Source organism: Ascaphus truei, chromosome 6 (assembly GCF_040206685.1).
Source record: "Ascaphus truei isolate aAscTru1 chromosome 6, aAscTru1.hap1, whole genome shotgun sequence".
Taxonomy (NCBI): domain Eukaryota; kingdom Metazoa; phylum Chordata; class Amphibia; order Anura; family Ascaphidae; genus Ascaphus; species Ascaphus truei.
In genome coordinates, this window is record NC_134488.1 from 11534419 (window position 1) to 11559517 (window position 25099).

At 45.4% G+C, this 25099-nt stretch overlaps 1 protein-coding gene across 1 annotated transcript in view; it reads left to right on the forward strand.

Annotated features, from left to right (window-relative positions):
- Window positions 1–25099, forward strand: part of LOC142496397 (protein CEPU-1-like) — a 642293-nt gene that overhangs the window by 530664 nt on the left and 86530 nt on the right. The gene's annotated exons all lie outside the window — the stretch shown is intronic.

A 25099-nucleotide genomic window follows, 5' to 3' on the forward strand; every position in this document is an offset into this window, starting at 1 on the left:
GGTTCCACGCACACTGCCGTGCGCACGCGCGGCACCATTATAGAAAGGCTGACTAACCTCAGCCACCTAAAACTGCCACGCTCGCTCGCACGGTGTAGCTCGCACGGTGTAGCTCGCACGGTGTAGCTCGCACGGTGTAGCGCGCGCAGTACAGAACAGCCCTTAGCCTGGCAGCAGCATTTTTGAAAGACACTGGCCCACATTAACTAAGCACTATTCTGCCATAAAACATCTCCCAGCTGAGTACATATGGGCCTTTGTCAGATTTATCAGATTAAAAAAAAATGGAACCAACCTTTCTTCAACGCTGTGCATATGAATGGAAGATAAAGAGACCTCCATTATTTGCCTCCTAACCCACTCCACGTATTCCCGACTGATGCAAACGATGCTACAGGAACAAAACAAAGCATGCAAGCCACCTTTACCCATTGACGCCAACTGGCACACACGAAACTCCAGGTATATACATTTCACAGAGCTTGATGCATAACCTGCTCTATTTGTTCTTTTTAGCCCTATTTAGAAATCATAAAACACGTATTTATTCTCACACTCGCTGGCTATTACCTTTCTAAAGGAAGAATCAGCACCTATTGTTTTTCTTGCAAAGCAAAAATCTCCACACTTTAGCTTGAAAAGAAAGAGAGATAACGATCATTGTTGTAGTGTAAAAAGGCTTGTAGTCCTATTTAGCTGGTCCAAAATGCATTTATTTCAACAAATTGCCTTCACTTTTCCTCCTTTATTTCATTGTGAAATTCTCCATTAGTTTTTCCATTTTGGAGAAATACTCATTTATTTTTTGCAGAGACTCCGAAAATTGGTCACGATTGCACTTTTCAAAAACCTGCTTTGTAATTGTAAGCCTAGATCATCAGGAGGTTTTAATTATTTACTGTATTCATTTCTTGGGTAGCTACAAGCTCTTACCCAAAACGGAATGTATTGTATTGTTGTTACGTGGAAGACTTCCGTCTGTATTTGCTTTGTGCGGAAGTAGATATTCCACTCCAGACTTTGTGTGACCTACTTGTAGCAAGCTAATATTTGGCTGCAGCCCTGCTGCCTGCGCTACACGCGCGTCCGCGAGGCCCCGAGTCCCCCTGTCTAAAGAGAGCTGCAGGGGGAAAGACAAGGGGGGGGGGGCGTGACGGTGGCGCGGCCGTGACATCACCCGGCAGGTTCGTTCTCATTGGCTGAACCGCCGGGGGGGCGTGGTCTAGCGCTCCGTTGCAAATCCGGATCTAAATTTTCTTGTGAGCAGGAGTTTCTCTCGGCGCAGCGGCCCCCCTCCCTCGCAGCGGGCCCGGCCCCATTGTGGGGTGGCTCTTGTCCCTGCCTTGTCCCTGTAGCATCCGCCACAGCGGGCGCTGCAGTAGCCAGCGGGGACCTGGCCTTATGCAGCTGAATTCCTATGTTGTAGTATCCAGGAATTTCTTCTCCTTACTACGAGCTTGAAAAAACAAACCACCATCCACCTCTCCTCCTCCTTCTCTGGCACTCTGCTCTCCTTCATATACACATCCCTCCATATACAATACGGTTTGTATATCAAGACACAAGGGGTGCAGTTCTATGGCAAAACATTGCAGCAGCTGTATCAAGGGAACTATCCCACTGATATTAATAACATTATTTGTTTGATAACTGCTAGTCATTTTGCTCCAAAATTGCGCCACTTTGTATTTGATTTATAGACCTTAATAGTGAGTAGGAGAAAAGCTAAAGCTCTCTAACTCAATAATCTGCTACCAGATATTCATGTTCTCACAATTGTATACACACACAAAGCAGATAATATTTTTTAACTTGCTGTGATTTTTTTAATTCTGTTTTATCAAGGTCTGAATTTGTCAAGCTGTTAAAATGAATCCTACGTAAGGAAATACGTATTTAAAAAATGAGAGAAGATGTTATGTGCCTTTTACAACTAAAATGTAAGTTTTTAAGAGTCTACCATACAAAAAAAATAATTATTTTTCATTAAACCTTCCAGTTTTAAATACTGTAAACCTCGCCACTAGTGTTGCTTTTATGATTTGTTTCATACAGTATGTATTCTCCTTTCTCCCAATGTTAAAAGGCATCCAAATCAATGTAACTGCCTTAATCCTTTCTGTCTATGCACTGTGCTACTGTGCTACTAACGGGTGTGAAGATGCCACTATGTGCTTCTTGAAGTGGTTTTGTTCTCTGAGTTTCTTACATTGTGACAGTGGCTCGTGCCCGAAGGCATTTACATTCAATGCCGGGAAAGCGGCGGAGGCCTCTGTAAACTTCACTTACCTTGGCTCAGACGGCTTCTGAAGACACGTCGCCATGGCAACGTGATGTCGGCACGCCAGAGCCAAGGTTAGAAGGGGGGGTGAGCCGGCAGAGGGGCGCAGGGGAAAATATTACGCACCCCTGCTGTTCAGTACATAGCCCCCCAAAAAGCAGAAGTCCATAGTGGTGATCAAAACATACCTAGTTACATTGAGCGCGTCAAACTGGAAAGTTCAAGATCGATCGCATTCATTAGAAGATCAAACCAGGATACAGACAGCTTACATATTGCACGTACTAAGAAATATATTCTAAATACATTCTATAGTGTACAGTAGTTGCAAAAAGATCACTTGATTGTAACATATTGCAGTAGATAGACTAATAGGGGCCCATGCTATAAGCCTCGATAAGCCACTTATCGAGGCGTTTTCGCCAAAAAGGCCTACTGCTATTCAGTAAGCCTCAATAAGAGGCCGATAAAAGGCTTTCCTGCATTTTTTTTCTTCCCCCCCCCCAAAAAAAATCGCCAGGTGAGCCGCGATAAGCCACTTATCCGCAGGTTTTCATATTCGTGCAATTCTAGTAGCCTTGAGTAGGTTATCGGGGCTAATCGAGGCTCTAGAATGTAAATTTCCTCTGCAAATCCTCCTGCCAGGAAACGTTGGCGTGAAGGTGGTGAGAACTTGCCGGTAAGGCGCCGAGAGAGGACTTAGAAAAATAAATAACATTTTCCTGCCTCGGATTGATGCCGGGAGTCTCCGGAGCTGATACCCATTAATGGCAGCACCAGAGGCCCTCCGGCATGAATCCCATGCAATAAAAACGCATTTACAGGCAAGTTCATTACCTTTGCAGTTAACCGCTAAGGCAATGAAGGGGTTAACTACCGGTGCCAGGTTAATTGTGGGTAGTGGGGTAGGGAAGGTGGTATTTGGCCCTTGGTGGGTGTTTAGGCCTTGCGTGGGGGTTGTGGGTGGCGTTAACCCCATCATTACCGTTGTGGTTAATACTGCTAAGGTAATGAAGGGGTTAACCCCTCCCGCTACCACCCGGTAGGCCTAAACATCCATCCTTGTGGCTACTACCCACTTCACCCAATCCCTCTACCCACAATAAATACAAATGCACACAACAACCATACTACCCACCTCCTCTACCCCCAACAACCCACCCCCCCCCCAACACATACAGTACAGTAATGGGCAAAATTACTATTATCCAGATATGGATTACTATTATCCAGATATGCATTTGCCTATTATAGAATCAAACATTAGCCAGCCCGCATTAATAAAGTAAATAAAACGTTCAACTTAGCCCTGCCATCATGAAGGGCATCCTCATCAGCATACTCCAGGTCCATGTACTCCGTTGCCAGAAAGAATACAAGAAAAAAATACAATCTAATGGCCCTTAACACCTTAATCACCTTAGCGGTTAATAACCGCTATAGTAATTGAGGGGTTAACCCCCGTCCCCCACTACCCACCCAGGCCTAACCATCCACCCCGGATTCACTATACCCACTCTGTACCCATTGATTGGCACAGTGGTATATCATACCCATAATATAGCAGAAACGGGAGGAAACGAGAATGTTTTTTATTCTTTTTAAATACTGTATTGAATCAGGGGGTCTCCTTATTAATTTCAACCCCCTGCTTCTGGAGATATAGTCCTCCTTGGGGGTGCTGGTAGCCGTTCTGGCTGGGGTTTATAACTCCTGCACCACGTGGTCTCAGCCAGAGCGCCTACCGAAGCAGGGGGTCCCTGGAACTGAAATGAATTGGGCACACCTCCAGAGACCCCCTGCTTCAATACAGTATATACAAATAATAAAACATTGGATCTCTGTAAGGCTGAGTCCATACAGACTTCAGCCGTGCGGAGGCGCGCTGAGGCTGAGGGAAAGCGGGTGCTTTCCCTGGCCTTAGACCGCGCGCCGTCCGGGGGCGTGTCGGGGGGCGCGGGGCTGTGACATCACGGAGCTGGTTCGCCCTCATTGGGCGAACCGCTCACGTGACCGGCCCTGCGCTCCGGCGAGCTCAGAAACGTAACATTTGTTAAGACACACGCTTCCGCAAGCGTGCGGAAGCGTGCGCGAGCCCCTACTAAAGCTGATCTGTGGCTGATGCAGGAGATTGCGGCGAGGGGGGGAGGGGGGCGTGATGGGGTTTTTGCAGGGGCGTGGCTATGACCTCATGCGGATGGTTCGCCCTCATTGGCCGAACCACCAGGGGGCGTGGCCACCCCTCCGTCGGAAATTGTAAATTAAATTTGGATGTCTTTTGAAAAACAGGTAGTAGAACATGGCTGCCAAATGTGCGCAAAGGTACATACTGGGCCCAGCCCTATTGAGGGACGATATTTGTTCCTGTGTGCACTGTAGAACATACAGGGGATGGAGCCTCATGCTGCAATAGTCCCATTCAGAAGCAGGGACCCCCGCTTAGTTAATCATCAAGCCAGGCAGCTTACTGCTTTCTTGGCTTTGATCGAACCCCAGCCATGCCACACTTTGGGGCCGAAACCTTGCACGCCCATGGAAGGAGTACGTCCGGCTACATCTGCATGTGGAGAAGGCCAGAATTAGCGGATATGTCCTCACACAGTAGGAGTAATAGTAAGGAAAGGAAGAGAGTATAGGCAATGGAGTTGCTGGATTTCTTTTTGAGTGATGGGAATGTGATGTGCTGCAAAATTAGGGAGATGCCCATAGAGAATGGTAAATTAGGAAGGAAAGTTTAGTGGTGAAAGTGTGGGAGTTAGAGAGAGGCAAACGTGCAAGTGAGAGTGCGGAGGTAAATAAGGGTGAGCAAGGTATTATTAGTCCAAAGTGAAGCTGAAGTCTTCCTTAAGATGAGGCTATATAGTGTTTCCAGATGGGGTTGTTGGCAGGTGCAGTGCACAAACAGCAGCAAATGGCATGCACCCTTTGGCTGCCCTTGAACTGCCGCCAAAGTCTTGCTGCCTAAGGCCGAGTTTATATTACTTGCTACAGCGACTGCGACGTTGCGCAGCGCCGTAGCAAAGTACATATTGTCCGTGTGACGTCAGCCAATGCGATTGCTGGACGCCAAAAGATTTTGATATTTCCAGCGATCGAGGGGTGACGTCATGGGGACGTGAGCGGTTCAGCCAATGAGGGCGAACCACTCACGGCCACGTCCCCTGGTCGCAATCTCTGGTCTCCTGCACCAGAGTGCAGGAATCGCTGTAGGATGGCGATAGCTGACGTCACGCAGTCGCGTCGCCGTAGCCCCACACTATAAACTCGACCTTAGGCTGCGTTTATAGTACTGGCTACAGCGATGGTGACAATACCCGTGACATCACACGTCGCGAAAGTTGAACACTGGTGTGCAATGTTGTTGGCGGCAAGGGGATATGTGATTTGGGTGCTGCCAGCCACGTGGTGCGGCTGTCTCTAGAAATCTCAAATTCTTTTGGCTACAGCGATTTTGGTCGCTGTCACGTCACCGTTGCGCCCACTATGGGTGGTCGCTAGGGACTACATTAAGTTGCTTTGCGGCTCCGTTGCTGTAGCCGGTACTATAAACGCAGCCTTAGGCAGGGCAAGGGTGTGTTAAGAGAGAGAGGCTGGAGATGGAATAAACTTCAGCTGTGCAGGAATCTCCCTCTAACATCCTGAGAGCAATAAACCTGCTGGCTAAGAGGAGGATGATTGCCAGCAGTCTGTGTGTTTTTGCCGAGTCTGTATCTCTTTCCATGTTGGTCAGCTGGTCCTGCGCAGAGGGGGTGCAGAACTTGGGGGGTTCTCTCAGGACTTGCTGCCTTAGGTTAAGTCCATAGTGACATTAGCCGGGCGGAGGCGAGAGAGAGAGGTGAGATGGAATATATATATATTCTGTATACCGAATGTATACTGGTAGGCAGATCAGATGGAAAACCGTGGTATCCCTGCCTACCTATTGAAAATTAATATATTATCAACAAATAAGGATGTGGAACTGATTGACTGGAGTCTAGTGGTAAAGCAGACAGGTCAGATGGTGCTCTCTCTTTTTCTAAGCCTACCTATATAGAACTATGTGGTCCCTCACAGTCCTTGGGTTAGAGCAGGTGCACGCATATGGGGTCGATTGATCCCTGTGGTTTCCTGGCTTGTTGTCCAATGAGAGAGTATATCCACGTAGGAGCCGAAGCACAGCCACACCAATGGAGAATAGGACACGAAAGTTCTTTCAAGAATTTATTAACTAAAAAGGCATAAGGACAGACATCCTAATAGCACTCTGACATGTTTCACGCACAGGGCGCTTTATCAAAGAGTAGATGATCAGGATAGACATTCCCTGTATAAATAGAGCCAACCCCCCTGAAAACAGCTGTAATACATAATGAATTAATGACATCAGCCCATGTCATGGGGGAGGTATTGGGTAGTCAAATTGCAAGACAGTCAACACAAAACAAATTAAACAGATAAAAGGGGAATGAGAAATAATAAAAAAACATATTTAAGCTAAACATATAATAAAAAAGACTTTAATAGAATAAAAAACAATGATTGAGCCTTATCACTAATTAGCCTATTAGATCAAATTGTATATCTCATAATGAACGTCTTATTCTAAAATCTCTCCAAAATGACAAGTCCATAGTGATCAAAAATGCGGACAAGGGGGGCGCTGTAGTGGTCCAATCAACATCTGCTTACAGAGCTGAAGCTTTGAGGCAATTACAAGATCAGACTTTCTATGCTAAACTAGTTAAAGATCCCACAATCGTTTTTCAGAAGAAACTATTGGACCTGTTGGAGTTTGGAACTGTTTTATATGTACTTACCCCCAAGGAATTTCAATTCTTGAACTGTATACGTCCCATCGTGCCGATATTTCACCATCTCCCAAAGATCCACAAGGCCCCGATAATCCACCAGGGAGGCCCATTGTACCTAGTATTGGATCTTTGGGGGATGGTGTGTCTCGGTACGTCGACAAATTCCTACAACCATTAGTGCATTTACTGCCTTCTTATATTCATGACACCACGGACCTTCTCCTGGCGATGGAGGGAATAGTCTGGAGTCCAAACTATCGTTGGGTCACTATGGACGTCACATCTCTTTACACTATTATTTCACATGATCACGGCCTTAATGCCATTGAACACTTTTTGCACTTATTCACACTTTCTGTTGCACAGAGCACTTTTATTCAGGACTGCGTTTTGTTTTTACTTACACACAATTATTTTCTTTTTGATTCACAATATTTTATTCAGAAAAAGGGCACAGCTATAGGGACTTCTTTTGCTCCTTCATATGCTAATTTATTTATGGGACTTTGGGAACTTAATCACATTTATAATCACACTAATTCACATCGTCACCACATAGTTCTATATAGACGATTTGATTTTTATTTGGGATGGGGAGTTGGATTCTCTTAATACTTTCTTTAATACACTTAACATTAATGATATTCATTTGAAATTTACCATGGAGACTCTCACCCACGTTATTACAGTAGAGGCAACTCTTATTCGAACAAAAACCAGTGGCAATTCCCCAAAAAACCCAGGAAACACCCAGGTACATTCTGAATACATGCCTTAAACTTTCCTTAAACTAGCCCCAGCATTTCTGCATTGATTAATGGCCTATCAGATTAACAGCGGGGGTCCCTGGCAGTCCCATTCAAACTGAATTGGACTGCCAGGGATCCCTGCTGTGTTAATCCTATGGGTCGTTAGTCAATGCAGAAATACCTTAAACGTGCCTCAAACTAGCCCAGAACATACCCAGTACATACCCAGCACATACCCAGAATGTAACCCGGCTAGTTTACGGCAAATGTTAGAATAAACGTTGCCTCTACTGTAGCTTTCTTGATGTGACTTTCCATATAGACCTGAACAATACAATACAGACAAATGTCTTTAAAAAACCACATTCCAGGAACTCGTTCCTCAACGCCAGGAGCAGTCATCCGAGATCCCTTCTACGTGGGATACCAAAGGGGCAGTTTCTTCGTTACAGGAGACTCTGCTCAGAAGAAGCCTCATTTATCAGTAATTCTCGAGATCTGAGTGAAAGATTTGAGAAGAGAGGTTATGACAAACAGGATATCGATTTAGCTTTTCAACAGACTAGCAATCAGAAAAGGAGCACATTGGCCTGTCGTAAACAAAACAAGAAACACAGGGAAATATCAATCCCCTGTTTATAACACAATTTAATGGACAAGTTAAACAGATACAGAAAAGAATCCATAAACATGGGAATACACTCAAGTTGGATACGGATTTAGATGCAGTAACTAAAGATGGTCCTAAATTTGTGTTTAGGAAAGCCAAGACTTTGGCTTCCTCGATCTCTCCTAGTCTTTTTACTTCCTCTACATCCGATCATATTTCAGGTATACAATCAGGGTTTTTTGCTTGCGGTTATTGTACCCTTTGCAAATATGCCAAACTCATTAAAAGATTGTTGACTGTACAACCTAAGTTTAGGTACAAAATTTCCACTTTCATTAACTGCCACACGAGTTTTGTAGTATACATTATCTCGTGTGGTTGTAACAAAAAATATATAGGGAGAACAATCAGGCCCCTCAAATCTAGAATGGCTGAACATGCCAGACTGATTAAAAAGAGTGATCTGGAACATGCGGTGTCCAGACACTTTATAGAGTGTCAATCAGGAGGTATTCACAATTTCCATTTCTCAGCTATTGAACATATTCCTCAACCTACAGGAGGGGGCAATAGGACTAACATTCTTAATAAAAGAGAAATGTACTGGGTGTTTACTATGGATACACTGCACCCTAAGGGGTTAAATGTCGAGTGGGAACTCAAACATTTTCTTGTAGAATAAACATTATTCTATCTCGTCTCGGTCATTTACCCCATGGCCCTTATTGTTCAATGTTTATTTGTTAATTCATTTACATTATTGATTATTGATCATATAAATTGTGACATTTTCTATCCTGATCATCTACTCTTTGATAAAGCGCCCTGTGCGTGAAACATGTCAGAGTGCTATTAGGATGTCTGTCCTTATGCCTTTTTAGCTAATAAATTCTTGAAAGAACTTCCGTGTCCTATTCTCCATTGGTGTGGCTGGGCTTCGGCTCCTACGTGGATATACTCTCTTGCTGATTACCTGCCTGGATGCACGCCAGTCTGGATACGCTGTGCAGGGGCTTTTCCTGCCTTATTGTTCACGTCCCGCTCCAGCTGCTTTGGTGCACGGCAACCTACCCCTTGGAGGATTTTGGCGATTCCTGAGCTGAGGAGGACGCGCTTATGGACGGCGACGACATCACGCAGGGTGCCATGGAGTCAGCGTGATCGCCTGATCAACACCCGGTGAATACTACCACGAGTGACGCCGCGCTTGCCTACCTCCAGGATCTTCGCAGGGGAACCGCCACCAAATGTGAAGGATCGGGGCTCCGGTTTGATTGGGTCTTACCGGTCTGAAGTTGCGTGAGTAAAGCAACCATTGCCTGCTGTATACGAGCGGTTATTGAATATAACCCTTTAATGCCATTTCGCTTGAGACATTGAAAAAAAGCACTTACAAACCACGCACTTGCAGTCTTTCCTCATAGACCCTTCAAGTCCTGGACATATGTCTTTATATTACAGCATTTGATTCCAGCGTGACACCACTATCACTGCTTTCAGAGCTCTGGATATTTTGGTCTTTCTTTAGACCAATTTTCTTCTATTGTTGCCCAACGATGCGGGGTCCTCTCCTGCAATTGCGGCTCTCTGATGCAGTCTCTTCTGTTCATGGTGCCGCCAGTATCGCTAATTCACATGCAGTTGCGTAGTGAGTGACATCATGGCGCGTCTCTCTGTCGCGCATTTCACTTAGGCTTCTTCATGAGAGGGTAAGACTACATGTGAATGAGCGATACCGACGGGACCACGAGCAGGCATCCGAGGGTTTCATTGCAGCCTTGTGACCACAACACGGTTTTCCAGAGCAGCCGTCTGGAGCTACAATACGAGTAGCGGCCCAGGAATTAGGCTGTTATTCACCGTTTCTCTTCAACACGGGATGCCTGGAACGCCACATCAGATACAGGTTCTGCCCCCACACCCGCAGGGATAGCTTAGCCTAGTATAAATGGATCTCTCTCCCGGATCTCCCCCCTCCCCCCCTATGTTATTAGGGTGAGGATGTATTGATATGGAAGGCCCACACTGTGATTCCGTAACACTCGTATTCAGACATTCAGTACATGTTCTGTATAGGCAGTTCGGCATATAATCCGCTGGCCACGATTGGATGCCTATATACCCTGGCTATTCATTGTCAACACAATAGTCGCTCCCATTTATCACACTTGGTAGCCATTGTCACAGGAGACCAGGACTAATACCAGGGATCAATATCGCCAGGCAGAACACGAGAGTTTATAAAATTAATTTATTGGAAAAGTATATCCACAACTATACAAAACACACAAACATCACACATACCCAACTGGGGGAATACCCTGCATACCTAGTTGCAGGGACCTAATTGCCGAGAATTCCCATGTTCTCTCTTCTTGCCCAGTGCTTACAGGACTGGTTTTCAGGCCTGAGTCCAGCAACATAACAAGGATACAGGGAAATGTCACAAACCAAGTTCAAGTAGCAACAATTCTCCTGCAAACATATTAACCTCTGATTCCTGAGGGGCTGGAACCAAGCAAAGACATACATATATACATAACATATAATACACAGCGGTGCGCAAAGTGGGGGGCGCTGGACTTTTTTGGGGGAGCGCGGGCGCTTGCAGAGGCCCTGCACTCTCTCCCGGGGGATCGCGTGAGGCCTCTACAACTCACTTACCGGGGTTCTGCAGAGCTGCAAAGACTCATTGCCATGGCAACTCGGCGTCAAATGATGCTGCGGTGTCGTGCAGAGTGACATCACGCGTCTGTCTCCATGGCAACGGCCCTCGGCACAATTTGACGCCGCCATACAAGGTGAGGGGGAGCAAGCAGGGGGGCGCAGCTCAAAAAGTTTGCGCTCCCCTGTAATACAATACCAATGTATTACTGACAGGTGGTGGTAATGGCAGACTTAATCTTTATTAACAGCAGCCATATTTACCGCTAGCGTCACAGCTATTACGTAACTTTTTTATATAGGATGTACGTAATATCTTCGAGCTACTGTTTATATTGTGATCACGTACGGGGTGACTATACATCAGTCACTGACATTCATATTGGCCTCTGGTTACTCTATCTCCACCTTGACATTAGTCCATTTTTTGTGCCCTGCATTGAGAATCAGATGTCAGGGTCAGCAGAGAATTAGTTACTAGGGTACCTTCCTGGTCCCCCTTATCCCTGCCTGCTGATTCGCCCAGTAATCTGAACCTTCCACTCCCCACCCACCTACTGTGTGTAGGGATATGTGTTTAGGGTCATCTAACTCAGGGGTGTGCAAACTGGGGCGTGTGGGATTTTTTTGGGGGGGGCGGGCGGTTGCAGAGGCCCCGCGCTCTTCTACAAGGCATTGAAATTAAATGCCGGGGGATCACGTGAGGCCTCTGTAACTTCACTTACCGAGATTCAGATGGCTGGTGTGATGCGTCGCTATGGCAACACGGCGTCAAATGGTGCCAAATGTATATGGGCAAGATTCTGGCCTTTACTAGTAGTCCTCCAGGGTATCCTCCATGGGGTGGACTATCAAGCATGATAGTGGTCCCTTCTATTTTTCGCCTGAGTGTCACTTTTCCAGTTATTCTCTGTACACCGTTGGGGGGGCACCTGCATCGAACCAGGTCTTACTAATGTAATCTCCCCCAAGGGCCCCTCACTCTGGGCCCTGTCCTTTTCTTCTATCCGCTGATAAGCTTTCAAACAAAAACGATGGATGGTTAATATCCGGCCATAGACATTGCCACTCACGGTTTGGCACCACTTAGCTAATTGTCCGATTTTTTTTTTTTTTTTAACATTTGTGCCTTTTTTAGCCCCTGTCTCTTCTTATTGCAAAAGTCAGGGCAAAGGAGAGCCACTACCATCAATGGTCCTTCACTCCCATTATGTTCTGGGGAAATTCAAGCTTCACCACTACATACATTAGATAAGGTTAGCTGGCGTCACTGAGGCCCCAAATGGCTAGGCCTTCCAATGGTTGCAATGGCAGGTCTTTCAGGTACCAATCGTACCATGGCTTGAAAATGATGGATACTTGGGATCCACTGTGCAACAGGATTCTTGTTGCATACTTGTCCCTCAATCTTCGCTTTCACTCGTGCTGAGGGCCCCAGTATTAACCAGGGTAAGTGGGAGTTAGAATGGTCTCTTGCAGGTGCTGGTCGAGCAGGACCTTTTTGCACTCAGGGCCCAGTATGCTCCTTCACTGAGTCCCCAGGTCGTTTCCTCGGACCAAACGAGTGAGGACGAATGATTTCACTACCTGCGGTAGATTCTCTCTGTTCCTGCACTGACTGGCATAGTGTCATTCCTCCCTGCATGTAGAGCACAAATCCAGCCTTTGGTTTTGGATCAGACTTTCTTCATGGCTTTCTCCCCCATTTGGGGTTTTTCTCCTTATGTGGTGACCACTGTGCTCCTTCCCGCCATTCTTCTCGACTACTCACACTAGCCACTTCCCCCATCCGCATGGTGTTAATCAATTCTGCCACCTTTTTAATTAATTCCATTGCTAGGCCTGTGTTCAGTCACTCCTCACTCGCCCTATCTGTGGGTCCTCCTTCCGCCGGTCACGTACCAGCTGCACTGTCTCCTGGTCCCCACTGGCTAGTTGCTGCTACACTTTTAGTAGGCCGCCCTGCAGCCGGGCGGAGCACCATTTATTCTTCCTAGACCCTTATTTCTCGCAATAGTCCTAGAAATTTTGGAGGGGACTCGCTTAGTTCAAATTCATTATTATTTTGATATATCATTATTATTGATGTCATGCTTCTCTCTACCGTCTTCTACCCTCCTTTCCTTGTCAACACCACTACCAAATGTGGCAGTGGAAGGGTGGGGCAGCTTTATTATGAAGGGGGATGAAATCTCGCGAGATCTGAAGCAAGCAAGAAGCTAAACCAAGAATTTGGCTCAATTTCCATTAGGTCCCAGCACAGAAATGTTTCCTCAGATTCACGTCGTATGGGGGTGTTGGAACCGAAGAATCTAGATTTACTCATCTGTACACTAGTGTTATGTTATAAAGGAAAGTATGGAGACCCCTGCTCTAAGGGCTTCGTTTCACAACTGCCTACTGGCTCTGTGCTGGTCAGCAATGGGATTGGGTTTCTGGAAAGGGATTATTACTCTGAAGCATGCTGCTGATATGAAGGAGAGGCTTGGATAGCTGCCCAGGCTTCCTTCATCATTCCTGTTAATGTGATAAACACAGCTGTCGGGCAGAGAGCATCGCTGGCTAATCTCATTCCAGTCAAGTCAGATTTCTGGAGCTTCAAGGGGGCATGGGAGAGTTTGCTTACGTACACTTGTGCCTGCACAAAATATAATACGTTTGGTTCTGCCATGGATCCTAATAAAAGGGTATATGTTCAGGATGTCTAATTAAATGGAACATCAAGATTTAATTACATTTTGTGTGTCCCTACTTTATTATTTTAATCTACGTTGGAAGGACTATTGCTTTCTCTTTCTAGAAACTATGAGGGGTGTGGATAATTCGTACCAAGCAGTCATATGAAAAAAGACACATTTCAGTGCTGGAAGACCCCTTACCGCCCATTCAGTTGAAAGGACCATTGGGTGCTGGATGGGTGTCTTGTTGAATAGTGCACCCTGGTTCTGTGTTTTATTGTGTGAATGACAATATTCGTCCCTGGCAATGTACTTGTTTCCATGCTCATCATGTACTGTATAGCAATGTCATAACAATCCACCAATGACTGAAGAAAAATATGCACGCCACCAGCATATTGGAGTGAGACGGTATGTAGTGTTGTGATGGAAAGTTGGCTTTAGGTAGCCATTTTTTTTACCAACCTAAGCCATGCAACAATTAGAAACATATATATGTCTGGTATGGGGATACACTGAACACACCTCGGTCTTGGATAGGTTTAATAGATGAGAGAAAGAGACATCCGTGCAGGTTGCTGCTGTAACCGTGCCAGTGTGGGCCCAGTATTACATTGGTTAGCAATGCACCAGTGGCCTTCCAGCACTGAAGGAACGGAGTCTATTGATTAACCATTTTACTGCCAGAGGGTATATACAATGTGCTACAGGCCCCACTGGCAGCAAAAGGGTTAAAGCAGCAATACTACTGTACATCCCCCCCCCTTTTTTCCTTATTATTTTGTATGATGATAGATTTTCATCTAAGCTGGTAATCGTTTGGTGCTGCTGGGGAAATCCTGATTGTGTGCCTAACATAATGGCTGCCATTCGGTTTCAAGCAATCCTTGGCACGATGTGAAAAGTATACTATATAATCAATTGTATATTAATGTACACAAACACCTAAAACAATTAAATAAACCTTACAAAACCGCTCTGATCGCACAGGTTTAGATGTGCCTGAAATCTGTAGGAAAGCAGACTCTAACTCCTGGTTCTGTTGGCCTTCCTTAGTTACCCCCTTCCTGCTGATGTCATCAGGTGTATATGGGGGGGCACATTGTGCCTCACATAATAATAACCCTTGTTTCATTTGGGTTGAAGGCAGAATAAATAGGAGACATTCCGACAGCCACAGCTGAGAAAGGGACACACAAACACAATTTGTAGTTGAGCAGCTGTGAAATTAACCAGAGGAGGCACAGCTGGGGCCAGAGGGAATGAGAGAAGGGCCATGAGCAGAGAGAAGGACAATATTGGCTAAGCGTGTTAGCTTCACCCTTTCACCGCTGGGGTCCTCTTTAACACAATGTTTTGCTAGCTCCATCTTTCAGCAGAAGTACAGTATTAGGTGTTAACACCAGGCACTCTCACACTGTATGCACGTCTCGGATTCTTTATATACCTTCTTCCAACCTGGATGATCCACTGCGATAGAATCCGGCATAGGAGAAATGCTCTGCAGCATTCTTTGGCATAGGCATTGGAATAGGTTAATAGATTAATAGGAAAAAAAATGCCCTATATGTTTTTACTGCACGAAGGAACAATGCTATAATTTTTATTTCCAGGTCGGAAAGGGTTATTGTGTTGATCCTCACTGCAATAGATAAAGGCTGTGTCTCTCCAGGAGCTGCAATAGGAAAGGACCACTGCTCTCTGTGTCTCCAGCAGGGAAAGGGTTAATTGAGCATTTGTCTGTGTTTTTAGCAGATAAAGGGTTATTTGCAGCATTACTAAATTCCCCTCCTCCTTTCTTCCCTCCTTATTTTTGGGTAAAGCATAGTCACAATGTATAATTCTACATTCTGTGATGGCAATCGTGGTGCTCCTTCTCTGATTCTGTAAAACGCCCGATTGTGTGCCTAACTAAATGGCCACCTTCCGACTTTGTGTTGCTGTCTGTGAAATGCTGCAGCTGATATGTCACTTTATATTACTAAGTGTAACACATTATTGTTACAACTTTCAGAGTAATAGATAGTCTGCTGTTAGGAACACAGCAACAGATCTGTTTGTGATACTTTATTGCCAAAGGGCAGAGCTCAAAAAGGTGCATATGAGAGCCTGTTTCAAAAGAGGAAGTGGATATGGCTTTCTAAATGGTTGCAGTAGCAATCAAAGAATGAACATTAAAAATAAATCATTCAAAATGGCCTTTGCTTTAAGAATATGTCTACACAAGAAATCTGTTAGTGAGGCAATTCTCTTGCGCATGTCCTGCAGGAGAAGGGTTAATGGAACACGGAGCTACATGTATCTAGCAAGGAATCTGTTTGTTGAGGAATGATCTGTGTATCTATCACTCTCGAGCAGTGAAACATTAATGGAGCAATGCTCGGTGTGCCTTCATCAGGGCAGGGATTAATGATTTGTCTCCTACCTTGTTAAAGTGTCAGCTCCTTAGAATACATCCACTGCCCCTGTGCTTGTTACGTGGAGACACCTGTACGTCTCTCAATTGGCACCATGCAATACTGCTATACAGTAATGGTTACACCCTCTCTATCAACCTTTAAGACCCAAATCAAAACACACCTGCTTAAGGAAGCATATGAGTAGCTCTATGATTGATAGTTTACATTACATTACATGTACATTAATGGCGCTATATAAATAAAAGACATACATACAATAATATCATTAAATATTAATTCCCAACTGCACAGAGCTTCAACATTTTATATAAAGTACATTCCCTTCATTCACCCAGACTGATTCTCTAAAAAGCTTGGCCTTGGGTTCAGACCTGCAGCTGCTTGGGCATCAGTGAAAATGCCTTTACAGGGTCTGCAGGCTTTGGATGTTATTCATTAAACTGTGACTGCAGAATGGGGGGGGGGAGGGGACAGACACAGGGAAACTCCCATTGATTTCAATGGGAATTTCTTTTCAATTGCTGCCCGCTCAGCAATATCACAGTTTAATGAATAACGCAGCCCGTGTGCTTCATCTCCAGTCCTCAATGTTTTATATGGATTTCACACTGCTGTGACATTCCTCAGCCAAACCTAACATCACTTACTTGTCCACCAATCAGTGATACAATGTATTATCCAAAAATTCCATTACCATCATAATGGAAACTATCTGAACCAGGTTATTGAACCCCAATGAGGCCACCCTTATTAAAGCCTTGGCTGGTGCCCAAAACACTGGTTCACCTAGTTTCCATTATGATTGTAATGTAATATTTTGATAACACACTTCATTATATTTTAGCCTTATGTGCCGTGCCCTCTCCACTGTCTGTACACATCCATCACATCTTGATGCGTTCCTGGGCCCTGGAACAGCGACACGGTTACATGTAGAAGGCATCCAACTGCTGTGATCCTTCAGTGCATGGACCCTGCAGTGCTTTCTCATTTTTTTTTTTATATATTCCGTCACTATAAATAGGAACGGGAGCCAAAATCGTGTAATTGGCTCGTTCTAAATATAAACTTTACTAGCTATGAACCTCGGCATTACAATTTGCCATCCTTCAGGCCGCACGCACGCAATGATTCTGCAGTTAGATTGCAGTGTTGGAGGTCCGGCGATTGTGAAGCGAAACATTTGCCACCACTGAGAAGCATTAGCGCAGCGATGACTCCCGTCCCTCCATGGGAATTTAATGACAAATGTTCTGTTTCCTGGGGTGATGGGGGATTGAAATTATGCTTTAATGGTGAGTAATTTATTTAATTAAATGTAGTACATTTGCTCTAAAAAAAAAGAAAAATGTATATTCATTCTCTTTAAAATGTAGCTGGGCAGCTTCAGCACAGAAGCAGCTCTGAACTGCAAGATGGGGCTAGATTTGTACAGAGAACTCAATGCTACTTCTGCGGCATTTATTACAAAATAAGTCAGTAAATGGGGGATTCTCAAGGCTCTTTCAGTCTCACAAACATCGTTTAAAGGGGCAAATGAATGAGGGCAAAAGTGGTGCAATTTTGGGGCAGCAAATCTGCACCATATGTATCATGGGAAAAAATCCCATTGAAATCAATGGTGCAATTACAGCAGGGCCCCGCTTTACGGCGCTCCGCTTTACGGCGCTCCGCTTTACAGCGCTCCGCTTTACGGCGTTCCGCTCATACAGCGTTTCCCAATGTGCACCCATAGTCATTAGGTTCTGCGCTTGTTATGTTTTCCCGGCGATTTTCAGCATGACGCGCTCAGCAGCAAAGTATCCGGCTGTCACTAAGCAGCAGTTTTAGCGCGAGCGCAACTCCTTGTCAGATGCCATTTGTCAGTGAAACAGTCAGTTTGCAGCTCTGCATCTCTGTTTTCAAAGGTACCATACAGTACAGTAGGGCCCCGCTTTACTGCAATTTGCGCTTTACGGCGGTGGCGGCCTGGAACCCGCCGTATGAGCGGGGGCCCGGCTGTATTTCTTCTACAGTTACTCCACCTTGGCCTGGATACATAGGCCCATATGTTTAAACTTCAAGTATCAAGAAATCTCTCCAGTGCTCGAGCTGCTGCATTAAAGAATCAACTCGCCCTGCTCATTTGTTTTTATTGTTTATTTACAGTACAAGGCTCAGGCCATGGGCGCTACGCGTGCCAGCCATACCCTCCACAAAGTAACAATGGGTTGGACTTTTTTCTTTCCCTAACTTTTCTCTCTCCTCCCTCCTCTATCTCCCCCTCTCCCTTTCTTTCTCTATCTTCCCCCACTCTTCTCTCTTCCTCCTTTCTCTCTCTCCACCGCATCTCTTTCATTTAATACCCTATGATGTCATTAATTCTTTCTCCTCCAGCAGTTTTGCTTTCTCCTCACACTTCAACTGTCTTTTTTCGTCTACTTTCTATCTAAACTTTATAGCTATCTCGCTCTCCATATCTGCCACCAGGCTATGTACATTATGATGTTACCAATGAGCTATATCTCACGGAGGGGTTGGGCATTTTTTTAAATAATATATAAAGATAGAGATTTCTCCAGAGCTGAACTACACTATTTTCAGCTCCAGCTAATTACAGTTTTAGGTTTTCTCCTCTTCCTCTCAGAAATTCAAAATTGCAATGACTTGGTGTCTTCCTATTGGATGGACGCCATGTTTAAATAACCTAGAAGTGTACCGGCACCTAAAATTGCGAGTAGCTCAGGAATGGGGGGAAGGTGTCCAAAGCAGAAAAAAGCACAGTTCAGCTGTGCAGGACCCCCTTGTTACATAGTTACATAGTAGATTAAGTTGAAAAAATACGTACATCCATCAAGTTCAACCTATGCTAAATTTAGACAACAGATACTTTATCCTATATCTATACTTACTTATTGATCCAGAGGAAGGCAAACAAAAAACCCCAGTGTCATATCATCCAATGTTATCTCATAAGGGAATTTTTTTTTTTTTGGGTGGGATTCCTGCTTTAAACATCTTGTAAAGCCACAGAGACAGCTGTTTTAAATCCAAAGCTAGGTTGCCAAACTGTGAGCAGCCTATAAAAGAATCAGTCTATGGTGGGTAACACAGTATTGAAACCCCTCTACCCTACATAGTACAGTGAAGACAGTAAACACTCGGGAATCCATCCACTTGTCTCACACAGTTTCCCATACATTTCAGTACTTATCACCCAACCATCCCATGTGGCTTCCCGCGTACAAACTGCTGTCTTGCATATCTCATGAATTAATCATAAGCACGTCTGGGCTGATGCATTCGCATGCGGTTTGGAAATTCTTGTGCTGGTTGTTTATTTAATTGAAACCCTTTTGTAAAAGCATGTTGAGTGGTAAGAATTGTATCGTTCCACCAGGACTTTGGTGAGTTTTGTCTAACATTAACTCTTTCATGGTCATGCAGAGCCATTGTGGATGAGTAAGGGATGTGAGGAATTGTAATGTTTCGTACATTGTCATTTGTTCATGCAAATAGGGATTTTTCTTTAAAGTAGGAGGCACAAGGAAGATCAACTAAACTGGTTCAGGGTTTGCAAAAAGGTAAGAGAAAAACCACATCTAGAGTTTGATACAATCAGGACGAAATGACTTATTTGATGCAAATGCAGTCGACTTATTGAATACTAAACTACATGTTTATTGAATTTACTAAACAAGCCAATGTTTTGGTCAGCAGATAGACCTCCCTCTGGGTGTATTAATGTTGATGCACATGTTTTGTGCAGTTGACTGAATACACAAACACATCACCTAAAATATTATTTATTTATAAAATATTTTACCAGGAAGTAATACATTGAGAGTTACCTCTCGTTTTCAAGTATGTCCTGGGCACAGAGTTAAGACAAATAATACATGGTTACCAATACAGTTACATAAATGAACAGGGTATACAGTACATTATATACAAGACATAGCATGCACAGTTAAAGAAAATATATATTATGGGCGTATGAAACAGTTACAGACCAGATTAAAATGTGAGACAGCCTTAGATTTGAAAAAACTTAAACTGGTGGTGGATGTGAGAAAATATAAACTCCATTCTATCGTGGTGGGCTGAGAAAATATTGTACTGAATACTCCCCTAGCAGAGGTGGTAGAGAGGAATACAGATGACAAATAGAATGTGATTGGGTAGACATAAGAGTTCCCTAAACAGGGAAGGAGCAATAGATGAAATCCTGCAGTATCCCAGGCTTTGCAGCAGGTGGAATAGTGTGCGGACAAAGTGATCAGTAGATTCTGCCATAAATATTAAGGTTAATTTGTCTAAGAACGTGCGTCTGCATTTAGTGTAGTTAACATCCATACAATACAAGAACATCCCTAACAAAAATGTACCTGAGCTGATGCACAACACCCTCTATCCCTCATATCGCTAATGGCAGTACAGGTGTGGCTGAGTGCTCTCGCGCAGTTATATAAATATGTGGGATTGCACTTTTAAGTAATATTTTCTTTCTATTGTTATATCCAGCGGTTATTTACAAAGTGAGGGGGAGTTTGGGAGGATTGCTACCCCAGAAGTAGAATAAAGATAAGTTAACACTAATAGTGCAACCCAGAGATAGTAATGAAGCTCTTCTGTGTTAGTACAGGTAACACCATCACACAGTACAGGTAACACCATCACACAGTACAGGTAACACCATGACACAGTACAGGTAACACCATCACACAGTACAGGTAACACCATCACACAGTACAGGTAACACCATCACAAAGGCGCACATTCAGTAAGCAGTGTTTTTTCATAAGACACCTTATGGCCGATTCACATGAATGGACTGGAAGATGCCTATGGAAGAGCACCACTTAGTAACTTGGGCCACAATGCCTTGGATGTTGTGTGGATTATACTGCTGGCATGTCACTCACTGTGGTACCCAACAGGAAAGTATTGTGCGTGGTAATGTTCCTCTGTTCCACTTGGAGCAGATCTATTCCTATTAAAGGTGGGAAGTGGAGTTCAGCAGCTGAAGATGTTGCCAAGAGTGGGACCTAGCAGTCACCACTGCTTTTTGGGTCTAGTGCTAGGCTATCCAAGTTAACCATCCAGTGATCAAGAAGCCACCAACAGAATACGTCCCTGGCCCATTAAGTACTAAAAGGGTTAAATAAGCCTTAGGCAATCAGCATGTCCGTATGCATAGCCATACTCTGTTGTTGTATATTGTAGTGTGAAAGCTAATAAGTAGTGTTGCAAAATATAACTCCTAGGGCCACGCTTATAGTGCACGCGACGGCAACGTGACGGATGACATCACCTGTTGCTGTCGCCACAAGCGAAAGTTGTATTTCGCTTTCCGGCAACGTCGCGGGAGCGACCAGGTCTTTGATTGGTTCAGAGGCTGTCACATGTGGCGATAGCCACTGAACAATCAAATTTGACCGGCTTCAAGAATTCGCGCTGCCAGCGTCGCTCCAGTCGCATCGCGCTTACTACAAGCACACGCGACGGCGGCAATACATTTGTTTTGCCGCAAAGTCGCGTCGCCGGCACTATAAGCGCAGCCTAACTCCTCCAATTTTATGCAGTATTTGCAGTGATACTGCACTGGGGCATTACAGGCGCTTAGCTGCCGTGAAGAGACAAAGATAGTTCTCAGAAGTCATAGAAATTTGGTTCACAATTAATTGCGTTCTCCGAAGTGACACTCTCTTTTTTAAAGCATTGGGGAGAGGAAATGCATCAAGTACAGAGAGATGAAAACAATATTCCCATTGTTCTGTTCAGTTCCAAAGCACTCCACTTCAAGTAATCACACCGCCACCGCAGGGGAGGAATTTCTACTCCAGTCTCATTGGTAGCCATTAATAGGAAGGGACTATGACATAATTGTAGAAGCGTACATCAGAAGCAGATACATTGATCACCCCAAAGTAAATGTTAGTTGCTGAACTGTAAATTTTATTTAAAATAATCTATTCAAGACCAACATCCAGGGATGCCGACAGTGGAGGGGAGGGGGCAGGACAACTAACCCCCATGCATGGCGTAGGAGGAGGGTCTGACTGGCCGATCTTAGCAGTGGGACCTGACTTCCTCTGCCAGGATCACCCTTTCTCGATTTGCGTATGGCAAACGCCTCCAGCTCAATTGACTGGCAACCTCCTCCCCACGTAACGGGTTGGTCGTTCACCCATACCGTGCTCAACAATCCATTCTTCCTGCAACCGCTCAACAACACGGGGTCCCAGGCAAGGCTTCAGTTCTGGGTCTCAGGAAAGCTGGCCTGCCAATATCTTATAGCTGATTTGCTCTGATTTGCTTTTCTCAAAAGCAGTGCGGTCACCATTATGCCACGCCTCCTCCTGTCTCCTCTCTTGAAGCACTGGTATAACCAAGATGCCGCTCGGCGGCAGCACAGGGTGACATCACAGCACAGCGCTGCCGCCCTGCAGCTCTTGGTATAATTGAGGCCTTACTCTCTCTCCTCTCTCTCTCTGACCCTCCCACACAATTACTCTCCCCTCACTCTCCTACTTTCCCCCCTCACTCTCTGGTGCACTCCCTCTCCCCTCTCTCTTTTTGAACTACTTCATTTCACAGGAAGCCTAATTTTTCCCCAACAAAAATATTACATACCCTCACTAGCAAGGCCAGCGCGACGTGTCCCGCCAACCACAGCAATCACACCTCCCCCTGTCATGTCGCCCATCACCTCACGGCAAAGACAGACGGGTTGGGGACGTGACACTCCTCCCAAGCGAGCGTCTCCTATCACATACGTACCATAAATTCTCAAAACACACCAGCTTCTCCCCCACATGCTTCCCCTCCTCTCTAGCTTCTCCCCCACATGCTCCCCTCTTCTCCAGCTTCTCATCCCCACATGCTACCCTTGTCTCCAACCTCACTTGCTTCTCCCCTACATGCTCCCCTCTCCAGGTTCCCGCTCACATGATACCTTCCTTCCTCTCCAACATCTCCCCACATGCTCTTCCCCTCCTCTCCAGCTTCTCCCCTACATGCTCTTCCCCTCCTCTCCAGCTTCTCCCCCACATGCTCTTCCCCTCCTCTCAGCTTCTCCCCACATGCTTTTCCCATCCTCTCCGGCTTCTCCCCCACATGCTCTTCCCCTCCTCTCCAGCTTCTCCCCCACATGCTCTTCCCCTCCTCTCCAGCTTCTCCCCCACATGCTCTTCCCCTCCTCTCCAGCTTCTCCCCCACATGCTCTTCCCCTCCTCTCCAGCTTCTCCCCCACATGTTCCCCTCCTCCCCAGCATGCTGCCCTCCTCATCTGCTTCTCCTCCACATGCTCCCCACTTCACCCTAACACACTCCCCTCCAGCCTCTCCCTTTCTACTATAGTATCTTCAACTCACCTGCTTCTTTCACATGCTTCTCCTCTACATGTCCCCCCGTTCTCTCCCTTAGACTCTGTCCCCTCATTCTCTTACTCTCCCCCTCACTCCTATGTATAGTACATTACTTTTCAATGTGGCTTAATGGTTTACTTTACTTTGCAACGTATTAGAGCACTCGGTAAAATGGTTTATTTTGCATTGCAATATGTCTTAATGCCTAAAATAGTTTACTTTACATCGCAATGTGCTATAACACTCAATAAAAAGGCATACTTTACATTGTAATGTTTATTTACGCTCAGAGAATTAGAGTGAAATGCCGACGTTAAGCGAACATTTGTGTGCTGATCTGTTAAGTATTGTATTTGATTATGAGATTTGACTTTGGAAGGTCATGTGATGAATGATTTTAGCACTAACTTCCCATCCTGGGCTTAAAGGGCAAATACATCTCATTTTGTGTGTAGAGGAAGAAGAGTGTATTTGGTGGTTGGAATTGTTCACTTTACATTTGACTGGGTAGTAAAGCTAGGTAATGTGCTGTACATTACACTGCAATATGTCCTAATACCAGCTGAAACGTTACGTTCCTTTTATAGAGCTGCATACATTATGGAAATCTCAGTACAGAGGGAGAAAGCTGTGCATCCTTAACATTGAAAGAAGTTGAATGAGAGAGTGATGCATCTTATACAGCAGTTCTGTACCTTTTGCATCAACCATTTTGTAAAAAAAAAACCTTGTCCCACCATGATAAAAACAAAACCCCATTTTTTTCCAAGGAGTGTACTTTGGCTTTAACATTTTTTAGGGACATTACTGCCATCAAGCTCCCCTTCCACTCCACCCTCTCTCTTCCACTGCCCCTGCATGGGGAGCCGAGGAGCCGTCAGCCGCCGCTGCTGGGACATTTGTCCTATCAGCAGCAGCACCGGCCACACAGACAGCCTATCAGCAGCAGCACCGGCCACACAGACAGCCTATCAGCAGCAGCACCGGCCACACAGACAGCCTATCAGCAGCAGCACGGCCACACAGACAGCCTATCAGCAGCAGCAGCACCGGCCACACAGACAGCCTATCAGCAGCAGCACCGGCCACACAGACAGCCTATCAGCAGCAGCACCGGCCACACAGACAGCCTATCAGCAGCAGCAGCACCGGCCACACAGACAGCTTATCAGCAGCAGCACCGGCCACACAGACAGCCTATCAGCAGCAGCACCGGCCACACAGACAGCCTATCAGCAGCATCACCGGCCACACAGATAGCCTATCAGCAGCAGCAGCACCGGCCACACAGACAGCCTATCAGCAGCAGCACCGGCCACACAGACAGCCTATCAGCAGCAGCACCGGCCACACAGACAGCCTATCAGCAGCAGCACGGCCACACAGACAGCTTATCAGCAGCAGCACGGCCACACAGACAGCCCATCAGCAGCAGCACCGGCCACACAGACAGCCTATCAGCAGCAGCACCGGCCACACAGACAGCCTATCAGCAGCAGCACCGGCCACACAGACAGCCTATCAGTAGCAGCACTGGCCACACAGACAGCCTATC